The sequence below is a fragment of the Protopterus annectens genome, chromosome 2.part1 (assembly GCF_019279795.1).
Source record: "Protopterus annectens isolate FY-2018-M chromosome 2.part1, PAN1.0, whole genome shotgun sequence".
In the NCBI taxonomy this organism is placed as follows: domain Eukaryota; kingdom Metazoa; phylum Chordata; order Ceratodontiformes; family Protopteridae; genus Protopterus; species Protopterus annectens.
Window position 1 is genome coordinate 1323348769 of NC_056729.1, and position 21680 is coordinate 1323370448.

The window sequence follows — 21680 nt, forward strand, 5'->3', positions numbered from 1 at the left end:
GCATTGCCTTATTGATCAACCTTAACTTTCACAAAGTATAGGTCCCTCTTGTAGTATCAGTGCTACCATCACAGGCCTGTCAAATTAACCCATTCCCTTCCCTAATAAAACACACAGTAAGAACCTGCTAACATGGATGGGCAGTTTCCCATCATCTCTCTGGCCAACCCGATAGACATGGGCATCCTGGGGTAATGTAGCAATTGTTTCATGTATACTGACAACCATTTACTCCTGAAAAAACAAATACTTGATGTGAGATATGTAGTTACAATATGAAATTGGAGGCAAAACTCTCACAAAAGGACAAATCAAATGCCAAACAGCTTGTTGGCACATACGCACTTCCCACACTAAATAAGGACATAACACACAGACCCACATATGTGGAGGTACTTACTAGAAACTTACCAAAATATCATAGGCTTCCAAAATGGAAACTGCTTCCACACATAATGCAAAAAACAATCAAGCACATAATAATACAAACACTGGTGTCTCAACAAATAAGCCTATGAGGCAAAACTCCAAAAAACCTAAGTATTGGTCAAAGGTGACTCAATTGTGAGACACATGGATGTTTCCCTCACCAGAATGGATAAGGACCAGTTATGTGTTAGCTGCCTGTCAGGATCCATCAAGTCACTCAACCAAAAGTACCAGTATAACTCCGTCATAGTCCATGTTTGGGTGAATGTCTTTAGACATATCTTACTGCACTATATGAAGAGAGACATGACTATGCTCTCAGATTATGTGTCACAGGCAAGTATAAGCCTAGCCTTAAGCAGCATTCTACCATCTCTGAGGATAATGCCGTAATACAAATAAAAAATGATTGGCTTTAACAATTGGCTTATCTTCAGGTGTCAGTCCAAGGGGATCCAATAACTGTCAGCCTGAGAAGACATGATCGACAAGCCATGCCGCTTTGCCAGATATGGTAAGCATTTGTCTCTGCCACTCTTTTAGATACTGGCAAAGGCATTAGCCACCACAACTGTAACTCTTTTAGGCAGTGTCAAAATAACCAACCTCCCAACATAACAAAATCCTTTTTTGATAAACTCAAGGTACTGATGCTTAATGCTAGGCGTCTAAACAAGAAACTGCCTGGAAGCATTCCTCACTTTGGAAGATGCTGACATCTGTGCAGTCACCAAGACATGGTTCAAAAACACCGAAAGCACCTGGCCATGCAGGGATACAATTCCTTCCATACATTCAGACCACAAACTGAGCATGAAAGAACCAAAAGAGAAGGAGGTGTATCCATCTTCATTCAGGGTAAGTACACCTCACGACTAGTCAAACAGTATGACTGTATTGAGCTACTCCATATCCAATTACTTATAGACAAACCCTCCTACCACATCATAGCTAGCTATAGATCCCCCACCATGAAACAAGAAAAGCATAACTCATACCTGGACTAACTGGAGTCACTTACCATACAGCCCAAATTCTTACTCATGGGTCAGTTTAATTATACAACCATCAACTGGGAAACATACACAACCACACATATGCTGGCTCAGAGGTTCTTGGACCAATGTTCTGGAAATGCTAGTCAGCACCCCCACAAGAGGCTCAAATGTCCTGGACATAATACTCATTAACAGGGGAGAGCATTGCACCCCCCATGTAATGTCCTCCCTGCTAAGATTGAAACATTAATCAGTCTCTTTTGATGCAGTTATAAGACTAGATACCCCATCAAGCTCAAAAAGACTTATGATTTTTTAAAGACAAATTACCTCCTACTTTGTGATGGTATAAGAAGTTTCAAATCCCCCTTGAATGCAGATAACATGGACTGCTATGCAGAGGTGTGCACCAATACCCTGTAAAACCACTTAAGCAGTTGTATAGAATTGGCTATACCTGACCAGACTAAAACCAGGTCTTGATGAAAAAACAAGCCACCACCCTGGTAGACCTCTAGTTTAAACAGGCTACACAACAAGAGAAAAAAAATAATATCCAAGAACAAGATGGAACTGGCTCAGCAGAGGAAGAAATCCCTCTCTAGCATGAATAAACAAATTAGAGATCTTATCAAGTCCTGCAAAGCTAGTTGTGATGCAAAATAATCACATGGTATTCTTTAAATACATCCAAAATCTAAAAAGCAATACCCAGCGCAGCAAAATCAAACACAAAGCACTGAACTGTTAAACACTGCTCATGTATATTACCTTGGAAGTCCATAGTTCAGTGCTTTGTGGTTGATTTTATATTTCTTCTGTTGTTCTTCATAGTTATTATAATACCCATCTATGGATTGAACTGGTTGTGGATGGCACCACCCATACACAACTGGAGGTAATAGCCAACCTGCTAGCTGACAGATTTGGAGCAAACTTTACCTCCATGTCCCCTTTAGTCATCCCTCAAAGTATACTTGCCACCATTCCAAAGCTTATTATCTCAAGAGAGCAGATCATCTTGGTGCTCTCTAATGCCAGTATTATGCCATCAGAGGGAGCAGACAACATCCCTGGTTGTCTTTTAAACAACTTAAAACATGACATAGCAGACTCACTTGGATCCCTGTTTAACCATATCCTGAGAACTGGTTATGTTCTGGTGAAATGGAGGACAGCAAAATTAATCCCTCTTCATAAACGGGTCCATCAACTTACCCTGGGAACTACAGGCCCATAAGCTTGACTAGCCTTATCTGCAAGGCCATATAAATAATAATTATGGACCTTATTAACAGGGACATGGGCAATTTACAAACTCTGGAACCACCCCAGTTTGTATTTATTAAGGGTTGATCATGTCTGTTAAACATGGTTGACTTCTTCGATAAAGCCACCAAGGCCCTGGACAAGGAGTAGACAGTACATACTGCCTATCTTGCCCTAGACAAGGCATTTGACACACTCCCCCACTCAAGTATTATAGAGAAATTATCCCAATTGGGAACTGACCCCTACATTACCAGAAGGCTCATAAGAGTCTCATAGGTTCATAGGAGGTTACTAGGCTAGCAGCCCTAGAGCCTTTACAAGCCTAGCCATGTTAATCCCAAGTATCCCCATTTGCTGTTTTTGGGTAGTTTGCAGAATGAATCTATGAACAGAGTGGGTCTGTGATCAACACTGACTATCCCAGTCCATGAGAGACATGGATGCCATTCCAGGGGTGAATTTCAGGTATCTCATCAAATTATCTAGGTTGAATTTGAATAGGGTCATTAAGGAGCTCTATTTTATGTGAATAGCAAGTGTATTCCAGAGAACCAGCAGTCTCCGGAAGACATATTTGTCTATCCAGCATGTTTTGTTAATGCCACAAGTTAGGTTGAGATCCCTAGAGCTAGTGACACCTGAAATGTGACTTACGAATGTGCAGCATTTCCATTAGGGCAGGGTTGGAGATTGCCCTAAAGGCCAGACATGAGTCACCTCTCAGCAGCCTATAAGATTCAGAGTAAAGTGACAAGGTTTTCAGCCTGTACACCTAGATCATGATTTTGTAGTTCCTGTATTTTCTTAGTGAGAAACCTCTAGGGTTTCTCCAGCTGCTGCAGGTGTCTGGTGAGGTACATGCAATAGGGTGCATTGTACTCAATTAGTGGTCTGATGAGGGTCAAGTACAGTGGAGTTATAACATCCCTTGACCTGGATGCTATGCCCTTGCTTATGAGGTGCACTATGTAGAAGACTTTCCTTACCATTGTGGTCAAAGTTCAGATTACTGTCAACCTGTGTTCCCAAGTCTTGCACCACTGGATTGTAAGTCAGGAGGGTGCTCTCAGTGTTGTAATTTGTAGGAAATTCCATTTTGCCAAAGGGAATAATAATGCACTTTTTGCATTTAGTTTTAGACCATAGCTTTGGCAGCAACCATTTGTGTGTGTTAGCCCTTCTTGTAATATTCTGACATTGGAGGACTCAATGATTGCTCCCAGTTTGGAAACATCAGCATACTTGGCTAGCCAAAGGCCATCTACTTTAGCCTAGACTTCTGAGAAATGGATGACAAACAGTAAGGGGCCCAGCACCAGCCCCTGTGATACTCTACTGGTGATGAGTCTACTCGTGGAGGTGGAGTCACCAATTTAGACAGATTGTGTTCTCTCAGTGAGCCAATTGGGTACCCATCCACTAACATAAGGGTTAATCCCTGTCTGGGATAGTTTCTCAATGATGCCAATGTGGGAAATTATGTTGAAAACCCTGGCAAGGTTGAGCTAGGCTGTGTGCACTGTCTTACCTTCATCCATGGCTTTGGTGATATACTCAAAGAAGTCTACCAGGTTTAATAAGCATGATCTACCCTTAACTAAACCAAACTAGGTTGGGTCCAGCATTTGGAGGTCACCTATGTCCTTGTTGATAAAGTCCAGGATATTTTTTTCCATGGTCTTGCAGATGAGGCTGGTTAGACTTATGGGTCTGTAGTTCCCAGGGTCAGTTGATGGCCTCCCTTTGTGTAGGGGAATTACTGTTGCTCTTCACTATTCCACAGGAAAATATCCAATTCTCAAGCTATGATTTAAGACAATGCCAAGTGGGTCCATTGCATCTTGTTTTAGATTGTTTAGTAAACAACCTGGAATACCATCTGGTTCCATTGAGGCTATGTTTGTGGCCTTGGCGAGAACTGCCATGACCTGTTCTCTAGAAATACTAGGCAGGGTGTTGGTGACAGGTATGCTTTGGGATATGGTAGGTGGAGATGGAGGGTGAAGTTTGCACTGAATCTGTCAGCTAGTAGGTTGACAGTACCTTCCAGTGTGGTATGAGTGAGTGCATCTACCACCAGTTTGGCACATAGCTGGGCATTCCACGTTAGACTTCTGACTTAGTTAAAGAATGCCTTATGATTATCCTTAGCTAGGGATGTGATTTTAGTTTTGTAATTTGATTTAGAAGACTACAAGATTTCTGATTTCTTGTTTAGGTTTAGGAAGGAACTCTTCCTCTGCAGAGTAACATCCCTCTTGCTTTTGGGCAGCAGTTTCTTCCTATTATTATATAATCTTTTTATTTTTGAAGTCAACCACAGTGGCTTGTCTATACGGAAAGACCTGGTTTGATCCGGTCAGGTACAGCAGAGTGTAGACAGTCACTTCAGAGTTTGTACAGGGCATTTGAATATACTTCTACATAGTGATCATTGATGCCTGCAATTGCAGGTGATATGAAGCGTTTTATACCATCCCTTAGTAGGCTGTAGTTAGCTTTGGTAAAGTTTTTAGAATTTTTGCTCCTGTGAGGGTGGAGTTCCAGTAGTTACTTCAAATGAGACTGATTTGTGGTCTGACCTAACTAACTAGGGCATCACACATTAGGAAGTACAGCGACCTCCCCCCATGTTGGTGAGTACTATGTCCAAAACATTAGAGCCCCTGGTTGGGGTGCAGACTATCTGTTCCAGAGCATTTGTGTTAACAAACTATAGGAACCTCTGGACAAGCATGTTTTTGCTCATGTATCTCCCCCAGTGTATGGAAGGATAGTTGAAATCTCCTATGACTAAGGTGTTGGGCTGTATGGTGAGGGATTCCAATAAATTGAAGTAGGATATGTGTTTAGTCTGGTTCATGATGGGGATCTATAGCCAGCAATGATGTGAAATGGTACTTTCGCAATAGTCAATTGGACATGGAGTAGTTTGAGAGAGTCATGCCGTTTGACCAGTCTTGAAGTGCATTTGTTTTAATGAAGATGAATACACCTCCACTTGGCTCCTTCATGCTCATTTTGAGGCCTGAACATGTGGAAGGGAAAGCATTGTAACCTTGCACAGCTAGGATACTCTCAGCAGCCTTGAGCCATGTCTCAGTAACTGCACAGATGTCAGCATCCTCCAAGGTGAGGAGTGCTTCTAGGGAGTGCAGTTTCATATTTGAACTCCTAGCAGTAAGCAGCATGACCCTGAGTTTGTCTGGATTAGATTTTGTTATGTTGGAAAACTTGTTCTTTTGACATTGTCTAAAAAAGGTACTATGGGGAAGGTAAGATCTTTAAGCAGCATCCGAATCCTAGGGGGGACCAGTGCAGACCATATCTAGCAAAGCAGCAATGTCTATCTACAATATCCTCCCAGGCTGAAATATACTGGATCCCCCTGGGCTGACACCAGAAGCTGAGCCAATTGTTGAAATCAATTGTTTTTGTTTATATTGTGGCTTCATCCTGAGCACAGTCCCACAAAAATGTAATTATTTTATACCAGTAGGATGAAAAAATGATATAAAGTTAAACCCTCCAGCCAATCAGATAAAAACACAATAAGCTATCGACCAATACTTCCCACCTTGGATGGGTTGAATTTAGCTCTTTGCTCCCACCTGAGTGCAAAAGAACCCCTTTTAATGGAAAACACATTGGCTTTGAGCTTAACTGCAGTAAGAAATGGTTTAGAGCAGAAGTAAGAATTCCTGCAATATCAGGAATTCTTGGAAATAAGTTCACTAACCCTGAGAATGTTCACAACATACAAAACTTTGCAAAACTTTTGGCAGCCAACTGGCTCACCAACAGGGCACATATTGTCAAAGTAGCTGGCTTTCACCTCTAGAGAAAGACCAGTCACCGGTGATGTACCACAAGGTTCTGTGCTGGTCCCTTACTGATCAGAATTTTTTTCTCAGAAGTTCAGGCAAATTTGGACACCCTGTGGCTGACCAAGTTTGCTGATGATTGCAAATTGGAAACAATCATTGAGTCCTCCAGTGATGTTAATATGCTGTAGACAGTATTAACACAGACAAAATATTAGTGCCTAAGCCACAGATTAAAGCTAAATGGAAAAAATACATTATTATTCCCTTTGAGAAAGCTGACATCCCTGCTAATTACATTATAGACAGCACCCCCTAAGTGCAGTCCTAATACCTGATCCTGGCTACTCAGGTTGATAGCAATCTGAACTTTGACCACCATGTATCCACAGTAGTATGGAAATTCTTCTATGTGGCACATCTAAGTAAAAGTATTGCATCTAGATTTAAGGATCTTATAATTCCCTTATACTCAGCCCTCATCAGACCAATAATTGAGTTGCCATGCTCACTTTTGCACGTACCCCTGCAGCAACTGAAGGGACCACAAGGATTCTCAGCAAGAAATTACAGGGTACACAAACATCTTATGCAGAAAGACTGAAAGCCCTTTTACTGTATGCTAAGTCGTATAGGTTTCTAAGGGAGTGACCTGTTCCTGGCTTATAGAGCAATCTGTGACCTGGCCATGATGAAAATACTACATATTCATAAATCACATTGAAGGAGGATCACTCATGCCAGGTATCTTAACTACCTTCTGACATGAACAAGTCATGCTGGAGAGATAAATACAACTCTCAGAGACTGCCACTTCTCTGAAACAAGCTTCCAATTCACATGAAACAGAGCCCCTCCCTGATGCTCTTTAAACACAACCTAGCTCAATGGATAGGTGACTACAAATTCACTCTTGGAGTGGCACCCATGTCCCTCCTGGACAGAGGAAGTTTATATTAACTTCCATAGCCCCTTATCTCTTGTTAACTTCACTTACCAAACCACTGACAATTGGAGCAACATGGGATAAATATGGCTACCCTTGTAAGGGCACTAGGGCCACTTGCCTAGTAATCTCTTATGAACCTATGAAGAACATGGTATCAGAGGCACTCTGCCAGCTTTTGTAAATGACTCAGTAGATGGTGCAATTGATTCTATCACAATGTATGACAAAGACAGAAAGATAAAGATAGTCATTAGATGCCCTTCTTAAGGGATGCCAATAAAAAACTGCTCACCAGTCCACAGGACATCAAAGACAGGTGGAAGGAGTACTTCTAGCAGCTTTGAATGAAGAAAGTTCCATAAAAGATACACTGCTCCAGACAAAGATGAAAGAAGAAGAGGACCCTACCATAGAAGATGTAAGAACAGCACTTAGGAAAATGAAATCAGGGAAAGCAGCAGGCTCAGATGAGGTCACAGCAGATATGATCAAGATGTTGGGTAAATTAGGGGAGAAATGGGCCAGGCAGTAATCATAGCAGTATGAAGAGAAAGGTGTATCCCTGATGATGGAATAATAAGCATGCTAGTGCCAATGTACAACAACAAAGGGGGCATTCATAACTGCGGGCACTATAGAGGTGTCAGACTCCTCTCATACTGTATGAACTTTCTGGACAGGGTGACTGATTAATAAACAAATACACAGAGAAGGAGAAAGTAAGACGGGAGATAAGTAGTTCAGATTCAGACCAGGATGCATCACAACAAGCCTGATGTTTGCAGTGAGACCGATAGTTGAGAAGAAGCTAGAGATGAGGAAATAGTCTATCTGGGCATTCTTAGACTTTGGAGAAAGCATATGACAAGGTCCCATGAAAGCTGAATTGGGCAGTCCTATAACAGTTCAAAGTCCCATAAACATTGGTAGAATTTGTACAGGCTATGTACAAGGACCCAATAACACAAGGACAGACATTGTTTGATCTCACAAAGGAGTTCCCAGTGTGTGTGGACATGGTTGTACATTAGAGTTCAGCTTTGAGCCCACTATTGTTCAAACTAGTGATGGACTACATTAGCAAACAGGTCAAGAGGACAGATCAACAAAGTTGCTGTATGCAGACAATGTGGCATTACAGACATACTCTGAAGAAGATCTTCAGGAGCTATGCCATGCATAATTGAAGGCATATGGGATTAAATTGAGTATAGATAAGACTGTAATAGCAGCAAATGGGGAAATAAGAATATGCTGAGAACTGAGAAAGAAGGGAAGATAGTGGAACAGGTAAACAACTTCAAGTATCTGGGAAGAGTAGTTGAGGAAAAGGGAAAAATGAATGAGGAGGTCAAAGCTAGATTCAGAGGGGCTGCAGCCAACTGGCACAGAGTGGCATGGGTAGTGTGTGACAGAAGCTGAAAATTAATATGTACAAAACAGTGGTGTGACCAGTACTACTGTATGGTACAGACACTTGGGCAGTGAAGCAAAGCAGTTGAGGAAATTAGAGGAGATGGAAATGAAGAGCCTGAAATTGGTGGTAGGATGAACACTGTGGAACAGATGAAGAAATGAGGACATCAGAGCAGAGGTCCAAGTAGCTTCAATTGCAGAGAAGGTCAAAGAGAACAGATTACAGTGGTTAGGGCACAGAAAAGATGAATACAATCTGCCAAAGAATATTTAGGACAGACAGGAAGAAGGCAAGAAGAAATGAGGGCATCCAGCAAAAAAGATGGATGGATTATGTGAGAGAAGACCCCCCACAGTCAGGCATGACTATCAAAGAAGGTAGAAATGTGGCATTGAATTTAGAGAGATGATGACAGTTTAAATGACACCTTGTCCCCATGTAGAAAAAGGGGGATGATGATGAATAAAAGTTAAATAATAAAGGATTAACTTCCATGAGTGAAAAAATATAAACAATATAAAGGTGTGTTTTACATATCAACATGCAATTAGGCTAAGTGTAAGTGAATGATCAGCAGTAGTAGAGTGCTGTAGGTTATTTTGATTGTGTTTTTATATGTTGTATCTCTTAAGATAAAATTTGTTTAATTTTTTTAGTGTATGAGTTTAGAGTCTAGAGCGAGTAGTTAAGGTTGATTTATTTTTTTATCAGAAGCACTCTTGTTACTTCTGTATGATTTTATAGACATTATTGCAGAGGGCTTATAGAAAATATGTAGGTGAAGCATGTTAGCAATAAATGTAGAAACTCCTGGGGTGGTACAGGTGGAGGGCAGGAGGGGTGTAAAGTATGCCATCAGTCAGATATTGGAATCCATAGCCAGTAAGTATGCACATTGGGAGACTGGCATAATGGTTAAGATGTTTATCTTCCAGACACAAGGTGCAGGGTTTGATAATTACACGGGGTAATTGGCTAGGCTTAAAATGGCCCACATGGGCAGTTAGCAATACTAATCTATGAACCTATTAACATGCACACTACCTTTAAGAGAGATGATATGCCTACTCTTTGACATTAAGATCCAGAGATCAGAGTTTTAGGAAATGGTATTGTGAAATCATTATATTTATGCAAGTAGTCTATGTGGCAAATTAAAAATAAACTGTTTTTGGCTATGGAAGCAATCCGCTTGTTGTGCAAGGCAAACCAGGCATGTGTTTTGAGCTCAGCTGCTAACTTGTAGACTCTCTAACAAAGTTTAGTAAAAAACAACCAACAGTAATAATATACATGCTGCAGCCCCTCTGCATCTAGCTTTGACCTCCTCATTCATTTTTCCTTTTTCCTAAACCACTCTTTCCAGTTACTTGAAGTTGTTAACCTGTTCCACTATGTTCCCTTTTTTCTCAGTTCTCAGCATTATCTTATTTCCCCATTTGCTGCTACTGCAGTCTTATATATACTCTAATCAGCATTGCCTCTTAAAAGTTGTTTGGCAATTTTTTATTTTCAGAGTTTTCCTTGAAGACTTAGTGAAGTAAGAACATCTTTGCTATGGCATGTTGTATGTTTTTTCTTTTTATGTAGTTTAAGACTATAACAGTGCCTAGAACTACCCTTGTGGAAGAGAAAGAGAAGGGAAAATTGATTACAAAGCTGTGTAAATATAGGGGTTATAGAATTGTACAGTTGGGATGACTGAGAAAAACCCATTTAGGAAGCAAGAAGGATGGAATGCATAAGCCCTGGGATTCATTAACAATTGGGTAGGTTTTGTCTGAAACCAACGTGATTTTAAGTGTGTTAGAGGGGTGAGCAGTAGGGCTCACTGAATATGCATGCTGCTCATTGGCCTTACACATTTACAAGCACATTTTTGTGGCCACCAACAGTGTTGAAAGCCATGAAAATGTGCTCAGGAGCATGAGCACACAGTGTAAGCAAAACATCTTGCCTATAAGCAAACCTGTTATGTGGGCATGCTCAAACAGCTTATATGAAGTTAGGGTAAGTTTAATGCAAGAATTAAGATGCAGGAGACATTAAATGAGGAGACGGTACAAAGTATATACCATTAATAGTGCAGATATAAGTAAGAGTGGAGAGTAAATGGAGAAAATGTACTCATTAAATACAGTCCAATGTGATTATGTCACGAAGAAGCATGTTAAACATAAATACTTCCATATTGATGTAATTCAGTTTGGGAGAGTGGCCTAATGGTTAAGGTGTTTGCCTTACAATCACAAGGTGCAGGATTTGAGTCTCACAAGGGATAATTGGCTAGGCTTAAAAAAAATGGCTCGCAAGGGCAGTTAGCTTAGTACTAATCTATGAACCTATAATAGTTTCTTTTACACATAGGAAAAATGAGTCGAAATAAACTTCCTCCTCTTCTGGGCCAAAAAGATCTTCCTTTTTCCCTTTTAACTACCCAGATAACTATTGGCAAAGGAGTTCTCCTTCTTAAGGTGAATATGGGATGCCAATTTTTTCTTCTATCTCCAAAAAAAAAAAACATTGCCACATTCCAGATTATCTCTAACAGCAACTGCCGATTCATTCCAAACTCACCCTTTTGGGAACAATACTGTATCACACTAGAAAAATCCAAATGGCTGTCCATAAAACAAAGATCTAACCTATTTTGAGGATCCCAACTCTACAAACTACTCCATCTCCACACATTTACTCCCCTTGCAGCTAGACCTCATGAAAAAAAATCCTCATACAACATGAGACACTACTCACAAGCCACACCAACTCTCATTACCCCTAGAACCAAACTCTACAGCACTGGACACACGATCTCCTCTCAGGCACCTACTCTTTGGCAAGCTCTTCCAATCAGCATTAAGGAAATCAACACATATTCCAAAATCAGAATACATCTCAAAAAGAACTTCTTCATCCAAACCAAAAGCTCCTCCTTCAACACAGGACATGTCAGGACATCTCACATAACTTATCTCCACTCGAGTCTCTTCTCTTCTCTCACAGTTCACTGAAGATAGATTGACTGACTTTAGAAACTGATATATATTTGGGTCCCATTTGAATGATTGAAATTACACTTTAGCAAATGTTAAAACTGACTCTGTTCTGCCAAAATCTCACTTTGCTGAAGTATTAGTTGTTTGAGTTACTTTACAGCAAAGTAATTAAAATAGTAAAGAGGTAAGTATGCCATAGTCTTGTAGGGATGTATTTTGCATGTAAAGTTATGTTAACAGCACTGCTTGCCTTTTAATGCAGATTGCAGTGCAGTGAGTGTCGGAGATGTATCCTGGCCATCATTATAGAATGTGTGTTTTCTGTATTTACTTTTATTTTGAGTTGTTTTTGGTAGTGCGTAGTTCGGTTAAGTCAGTTTCTGGCAAAGTGAGATTTTGGCAGAACGGAGTCGATGTTTAAACATTCGCTAAAGTGTAATTTTGATCATTCAAGTGGGACCCATATATATGTATGTGTGTATAAAATAAATGTCTAAGCTTGTTTCCTGCCTTTCCAGTGGGTAGTCTAATCTGGATACAGATTTGCTGTGTTCAGGACTATTTGTGGGCTTCTGAGCCCCCAAGCCTTTCTGTGTTGGAGGGAAGACTTCTAGCTTAATTTTGTTTCTTAGAACTAGCCAGTTTTTTAGTTTCAGCACTCAAGTCTGTTTCTTTGAGCTCAGCACTTGTTCAGAACTCGTTGTAAGCACTAAATAAGCTACAAATTACTACAGCACTCACCTTTCCTCACTTGTCTAAAGGATAACAGTTTCTAGTACTTAACAAATAAGCACCTATCCAGGGATGTCTAAGGGTCAGCTCCTGGTGTTTTCTCCTGTCTACCTGATGAATCTGGGCATCTTGGGGCAATGCAGCAATTGTCTCATGTACACAGACAACCCTCTCCTTCTACCATCCAACACTACAACCTGTGAGAGATGCACTTATATAGCCAAATTGTAAGCAGAGCTCTCTTCACCCAAGACTGGACTAGACAGTCAAGAGGAGAAGGTAAACAATTGCACCACACCACACTCATCACATAGTCCCTCAAAACCAACACCACCAAAACACACACATAGAAACACAAAACACACACCTACATTCACGGAGCCTCTCAGTAAAAACCTGCCCAAGCAACAGGGACCTCCAAAGCAGAAACACAAGCAACCTCCACCCCCCAACACAACCCAAATGACACATAGCCCACAAACTCAGTGTGCCACTCAACCACAGCCCATAAGGCATAACAACGTACCCAGCACTCTAGTCATAGGTGACTCTATAGTCGGGCACATTGATGTTCCACTCACCAGGCTAAACAAGGAGAAAGTTACTGTCAGCTGCCAGTCAGGTGCCAGGATCCACCACATAATGCATGCACTCAGGTCACTTCACAACAAGTACAGATATGACTGTCATTTTCCATGTTGGTGTGAATGACCTGAGATGTGCCTCTTTGGACTACAAGAAAAGGGACATGATGGAGCTGCCCAATCTTGTAGCCCAGGCAGGTATGACCCTAGCCCTGAGTAGCATCCTGCCATCACCCAGAATGATACCACAGTACAAAGACAAATGATTGACTTCAACAATTGGCTAAGCTTCTGGTGTCATTCTAAGGGGATCCAGTATCTGTCTGCCTGGGATGACATGATCGACAAACCACAATGCTTTGCCAGAGATGGCCTGCACCTGTCGCCCCTGGGATTCCAGATGCTGGCTAAGGCTCTAGCCACCCCTATAGTGCCTTTTTTAGGCAAGGATCAAATGACAAATTCACCACCATAGCAGTTACAAGCAAGCAGAACCTGAGGATATTGCTACTAAATGCTGGAAGTCTAAACTTCAAAAGGCACTCCTTAAAATGAAGAACATCGACATCTGTGCAGTGACAGAGACCTGGTTCAAGGCTCCAGAGAGTACCCCTGCATTACCAGGCTATAATTCATACCACACCTTTTGGCCACCTAACCTGGACTGAAACACTAAATGCGGAGGCCTGTCCATATTCATCAAGGATATCCACACCTCCAGGCTAGTTGCTCAGCATAATGCATCCGAGATTATCCAAGTGCAACTAACTCTGGGCAAGACTGCAATCCAAATTGTAGCTTGCTGCAGATCCCCCACCATGCCCCAGGATTTTCACTCCTCATTTATTGATACACTGGAAAATATTAGGGAACAACCTAACACCCTAATAATGGGCAATTTCAACTACCCCACCATTAACTGGGAAAACTACTCATGTACCAACTCTTGTGCTCATTTTCTGGAATTCATAAATTCCAATGCCTTGGATCAATTTATCCACACACCCACCATGGGCAGCAATATCCTAGACCTGGTTATTACCAACATGGGCAACCGGTGCTCCACACCAGAGGTCAATTCCTCATTGGTCAGATCCGACCACAAGCTAATCACCATAGACATCCACATCCCTCCCCCACTTCCCATTAGGGAAACCACCGTAAAGAATTTCTCGAAAGCCAACTTCACACTTCTTAAGACAGAAGTGGGACACTTCACGACACCCATGCTGACAGACAATAGAGGTATGACTGCTGAATCCTACACAAATGCATTTTATAAGCACTTACATGAGTGCATGGATCGTGCAATCTCTAACAGAACCAAGATGCTATCCTCCAAAAAAAGGAAGCCAATCTGGTGGTCCCCTTCCATAAACAAACTCTACAACAGAAGAAAGAAACTGTTGCAAAAAAGAGTAAAATCCCATGATTGGAGAAACTCCCTGGTCAGCCTCAGTAAGAAGCTGAGATCCCTCATAAAATCCTCCAAAGCTAGTTACGAAAACAAAATAGCCACTGACTCTAAATGCAACCACAAAGCATCCTATAGCTATGTCAAGCATCTCAATGGCAACACTCAGATCTGCTCTGAGTTACAGCACAATGGCACTAAATATATAGAACCAACTGATATTGCCAACATCCTGGCAGATAGGTTCAGTGCTAACTTTATCCCCCTCTCATCCCCTAAAGGGCCCATCTCTATACCGGAAGAATGCAAAGTTCCTGTAATCACGGCTGCACAGGTAAAAAAACACACTCTCCAAAGCCAAGAACACAGCATCCATGGGACGTGAAAACATCCCAGGCTGCGTGCTACATGAACTACAGAACGAACTGTCACCCCCACCTAAGTACCATGTTTAATCATAGCCTCACCTCAGGCTATGTGCCCACTGAATGGCACACAGCGATGGTTATCCCACTCCACAAAGGGGGAGCCATCACGGACCTCGGAAACTACTGCCACATTAGCCTGATGAGCCTGGTCTGCAAGGCGATGGAACGTATCATCATGGAACTTATAAACAATGACTTTGGTAATCTCCAAACTCAGGACCCCACCCAGTTCAGGTTTGTAAAAGGTAGATCATGTCTCCTAAACTTGATAGACTTCTTTGAAGCAGTCACCAAAGCTGTAGATGAAAGTAAGGTGGTTCACACAGCCTATCTAGATTTCACCAAGACTTTCAACACCATCCCCCACTCTGGAATTATTGATAAACTCACTAAACTAGGTATAAATCCCTATGTCACAAGATGGGTTGCCAACTGGCTCACTGACAGAATGCACACTGTGAAAGTAGCAGACTCCAAATCCAACTTCAGATCAGTGACAAGTGGAGTACCACAGGGTTCACTCCTGGGTCCTCTCCTGTTTGGTATCTTCAACTCAGAAGTACAGGCTAACACAGAAGGTCTTTGGCTAATGACATTCGCAGATGACTGCAAACTAGGAGCCATAATCAAAACTCCAAAAGATGTGCACATCCTACAAAAGGGCCTTGCTGAGACAGATGCCTGGTTTCAAAGCCATGGCCTCAAGCTCAATGCCAAAAAGTGCATCGTCATCCTTTTTGGTAAAAACTCTGTACCCATGAACTACCACATAGGCGGTAGTCTACTTAACACTGCAAGTGTGATGAGACCTTGGGACACAGGTGGACAGTAGTCTCTCCTTTGATAATCACATTGACACAGTAGTCAGGTAATCCTTCTACGTGGCACACCTCATCATAAAAGGTTTCTCATCCAGGAAAAAGGAGGTCATTGTTCCCCTCTACACATCACTCATTAGACCCATTATAGAGTACAATGGCCCTTTTGGTATGTTCATAGGTTCATACTAGGCTATCTGCCCGAGGGCATTTACAAGCCTAGCCCATAGTTTGTAACACGCGCACCCCTTTAGTATGGGAACTATACCCATTATTTTGCTGTGGATCTCCCATCCATTGGTCAAGATTTCTCTTGAACACTCTGCCTCACATATGCGGGATTTTATTCCACAGCAGGATCTAGATTTTTGAGGTGAAGCATATTCATCAAATCTGGGTTTGACATGGCCTTGTATGTTAGGCAAAGGTCACCTCTGAGCAAGTGGTGCGACTGAATAGAGCTGGAGTTCTTTCAGTCGGGCAGCATAGGACAGATGTTTGAGACCCTTTATCCTTTTGGTGAGGAACTTTTGTGGCCTCTCCAGCTGCTGCAAGTGTCGGGTCAGATACATTCCGAATGGGGCATTGTACTCAATCATTGGTCTGATGAGTGATGAGTATAGGGAGACTATGACCTCCCTTGATCTAGATGAGAATCCCTTCATGATAAGGTGGGCAATGTAGAATGTCTTCCTAACTATTTTAGCTACATGGGTGTCGAATGACAGACTACTATCATAGGCTCATATGTACCTCACAAAACATCTACAACAACGGGAAAGGCCACAGAAATACCTCATAAAGAGGATTACCGGCCTCAACTGATGCCCTATGCAAACCGTCTCAAAAAACTGCAGCTTTACTCTGTTGCATATCGCCTACTCAGAGGCGATCTCTGCCTAACACACAAAGCTATGTCAAATCCAGAGCTTTTGGACATGCCCCACTTAAAGAAATCCCAATCCCTCTGAGCTACATGCTCTAGGGACCTAGACCTTGTCACCACAATAAACAGAACATGCTGGAGGTATAGATTCCTGTCCCAGAGACTTCCCATACTCTGGAACAAACTACCTATCTATATCAAACAAAACACCTCATTAGCACTCTTCAAGAAAAATCTTGATGACTGGATGGGAGATTGGAAATTCACCCCGGGCATCACTTCTGTGTCTCTGCTTGACAGGGGCATAGGAAAATAATTTTCTTGGGTGGCAAAAGCCAGGGTACCTTTTGGCTAGGCTTATATAGGCCCTAGGGCCAATAGCCTAGTACCTACCTATGAACCTATATATATATAAAATGTATTGCACTCTGCTTAATTGTTCATTACACTGTTGCACTCTGCTTGATTGTCCACTGTGCACTGAAATGTATATACACAGTTCTTTCTATGAAATTAGTCTGAATTTTTCTGTTATTGCTTACATTTCTGTATTTTTTTTGTTTGTGAAATATTTTGTATTTCACCTGAGCTGAGCCTAAAATTGGTTGGTATTGATCAGTGGCCTACACTGGTAAACAAATATAAATAAACAAATAAATAAGTAATCCAGTTCACAATTCTTTACATGTGCACATAACTAAAAATGGACATGCTAACAATGGATGTGAGAGGAACACTATGTAACATTGTAACAAAGGGGAGAAAATGTGATGTTACTAACATGCTGAATTAAGGTAACAGCAAGGATAGTGGATACATTAGGGGCTATTTGCATAGACTTCAGTTATTGAATAGGACATGTATATACAGAAAATGTATGTGTGATAACTGACAATAGTGCTGTATTCTCTACTTCATCATTTATACAAAAGAAGTTTAACTTCACTAATTGGATCGTGTTTTGAGAGATGCATATTGGCCCTTATGACTAATTCTGAGAATAGATGCACTAGATATTGATCAGCATGATTTCACTACAGGAAAATCAACACTGAGCAAATCAGTTAATTTTCATGACTATGTAACAGAAGCTATTGATCTCAGTTTGTCTCCTGGTGCAATTTTTTTGGACTTATCCAAGGTTTTTGATAGCCGACCACATGCATTTATTATGAAGTATTTAAGTGATTATAAAATAAACAAATTACAACATAGATTGGAAATTGGTTGTTGGGTAGAAAACAGAGTTAAGATTCAGAGTGTTCCCTATCATTACCTAGATGTAAAAGCTGGCATTCTTCAAGGATCTGTGTTAGGTTAGGCCCTGCTTTGTTCAAGATGGTAGTATCAACATTTCCTAAGAACAAATGATGCCGTATATCAAAGTGTGCTGGTGATTGTAAAACTGGATTTATACTACAAACACCTTTTGACATAAATGAGCTAAGTGAATATCTAAACTTAGTGACTGGGCAAAAGACATATAATTATCATTTAGTATAGATAAATGCAAAGTTATGTGTTTTTCATATAAAATTCTTAAGCAACCTGATGGCTTCTGAACTAATAATTGGAAAACAGAGCTAAACAAAAAGCCAAGCTCGGTTATCTAGTTCATGAGAAGAAAAAAACTCTGAAGTTTGTATCAAAGTTGTTATCTGAATAATTATCAGAATGATCATTATCTCAAGAAGAACAGCCATACGTCTTTTCTGAAGAATTCTTTATTAGAGGAAAGTCCTTTTGGCAGATAAGCACTGTTAAACCTTAGTTAACTGCAACATTGTCCATGTTTAAATAGTATTTAGTAAAATAACAAATCAATTATAACATTTGTATAATAATACCTAATACATATTCAGTTTAAAGTCAGTGAAAAAGGAGTCTCTCTTGTTTGGAATATTTTGGGTGTGAGCAAAGATTGTGATGAGTGATGATAGGAGGGGGTGGGGCGGAAAGGACCAGAAAGGGAGCAGAAAGGGACAAATGAAGATTGGCTAAGTCCGTGAAATTGGTGTGCTTTATTGGTTGGAGGATTCAGTGGTAAAGAGACATCTATGCTCTACATGAAAAACACCATGTGGTAAGAACCAAATGTGCCTAAGTATGTGGCTAACGATGCCACACAAGGAAAAAATGTAAGATCTGTGACTTCAAAAAATGAGTGAAAAAACAGCCTGATTTTATAGTATGCCTAAGTGTGAATCATGTACAGGTTTCACTCTGTCCTGCATTTTTATTTTTTGGTTTATTATTATTATTATTATCATTGCTTAACTGATACTGGCCCATTCATTCCCAGGATTTTGTCTAGATTTTGACTTTCTGAACATGGAACTAACTTCACCCCTATTGATGAAGGGGGTCATTATAAGGTTGTTAATGTTTTATTGGTAGTTTTTAGTTTTTTAGTTTTCATATTTAGTTTTTTTGTCATTTCAATGTAAATGTTTTCTCATTATAGCATTAGACATACTCTGGCTAGACCATTCACAATCTGTTTTTAGTTCTTTGTTTTTGAAATTGATTTTGCACCCAGAGTTCTATTCTAATGTAAAGTTTAGTGGCAACCCCCATTTCCACCACACACACAGTAATTACCAGGTTCACACCACCCTGCTGACCATCTTTCTATTTTAATTTAATTTATTTCTATATTCCCTTGTAAAATTTTAGTGGTTCTGTAACCTTCTCACTAAATGTGCACCATCTTACTGCCTGGACATCTTACAGGTTTTAAGATGTGTTTATGCTTTACTGTGCAGTTAACTTAAGGATTTACATGGTGGTGGGGGGGTGCATCTGGTCACTTCACTCTTAGAAATGTTGTTTCACATTCTTTTCCAGGACAGGGTACTTGTTGCATATGGTCCTACCCCTAGACATAGTTTGATTAACTACTTCTTCATCTTTCTGCTATTCCCGTTTGGGGTCTCCACAGCTGATCTGTTTCCCTTTCTTCCTGTCCTCTGCATCTTGTTCTGTCACACGAACCACCTATATGTCCCCTCTCACCACATCCATAAATCTTATCTTAGGCCTTCCTCTTTTTTCCACTTACCAGGCAACTCCATTCTTAGCATCCTTTACCCAATATACCCATCATCCCTCAGCACATGTCAAAACCAATACAATCTTTCCTCTCTGACTTTGTCTCCAAACCATCCTACCCGAGCTAATCCTCTAATATACTGATTCCTAATCCTGTCCATCCTCATCACACCCAATGCAATTTTACTCCAGCTCTGATTCCTGCCTTTTTGTCAATGCCACCATCTCCAACCCATATAACATAGCTGGTCTTACTACCCTCTTGTAGGCCTTCCCTTTTACTCTTACTGGTACCTGTCTGCCACAAATCACTCCTGACACTCTGTTCCACCCATCCCCCCCCTGCCTATACTCTCTTCTTCACCTGTCTTCCACACTCACCATTACCCTGAACTGTTGATCCTAAGTATTTCAACTCATCCACATTTGTCAACTCCACACCCTGTAGTGCCACCATTCCTCTATCCTCCCTATAATTCACACACACACATATATTCTGTCTTAGTCTTGCTGAAAGGGCTCAGAGCTGATCCTTGATGTAATCCCACCTCCACCTTAAATGCATCCGTTAGTCCTACTGCAGACCTCACCACTGTCACACTATCCTAGCACATATCCTGCACCACTCTTACATACTTCTCTGCCACTCACAACTTCCTCATACAATACCACAGCTCCTCTCTAGGTACCCTCTCATATGCTTTCTCTAAGTCCACAAAGATGCAATGCAACTCCTTCTGACCTTCTCAGTACTTCTCTATCAACAATCAGAGCAAACATTGCAACTGTAGTGCTCTTTCACATGCAGACTCTGCTACACTTTGCTGTGAAGGAAAGGTTAATTTTCATTTTATTTGTTGTATTTTGTATTTCTTTATTGCCGTTTTATATTTAGAATACTGTGATTTGTTTTCTTTACCTTCTGCTTTACTTGTATTCTGCTTTTAATGACATATTAAAACTTAAAAAAGACCACAGCTCTGTTTCTTGTGAGTCAGGCAATTTTTTTCCCCACCCTCTCACCCTTTTAATATTGTGTTCTTTAAATACCACTGTCTTTCTAGTTGCCTGCCTCTTATGTTAATTTGACCATATATTTAATTTTCTTTCTGCTTTCACTGGCTTGTGTGAGTAAGCACAAATTTATCATTTTGTGAAATCACTCCCCTTAAACTATTTAAATTTATTGGCCATCCTACTGTATTCCATAGTACCAGAATACAAAAAGTAACCACCCCTTTCAATCTATCTTGCTGTTTTAAAAATAGTGACTCTTCCCTAAAACTTAACTTTTTAGACAGGTAAAACTTAAGTTACCTACTTTCACATCTAACTTCTCTAGTGCACACTGCAGTGTTTAGGATAAAACATTTTTTTCATCTTACCTTTAAGCATCCCTGTGACTAGCACTTGCTCTAATACCTGCTGGAAAGCACTAGGAAGCCTTAAACTGATACAAGCACTCAACTCTCCTTGCTAATAAGGAGAAATGAATCACAGACACTAAACAGACTATAATTGCAAAGTACCTTATAAGGTAAGGGAAAACAGCTCCTGTAATTTACAAAAAAAGCACCAAACCAGGTGTGTCCAAGGGTGTGCTTCTGGTGATTTCTGCTGTCCACCTGGTGAATCTGGACATATTGGGGCAATGCAGCAATTGCCTCATGTACACAGGCAACCCTCTCCTCCTACAGCCCAACATTACAACCTCTGAGAGATGCACTTACATAGCCAAATTGGAAGCAAAGCTCTCTCCACCCAAGATTGTGCTAGACGGTCAAGAGGAAAATGTTAACACCCACACTACACCTCAAGCAACACATAGCTCTTCTAAACCCACACCACAAACACCCACACATAGCAACACTAAATCCACATA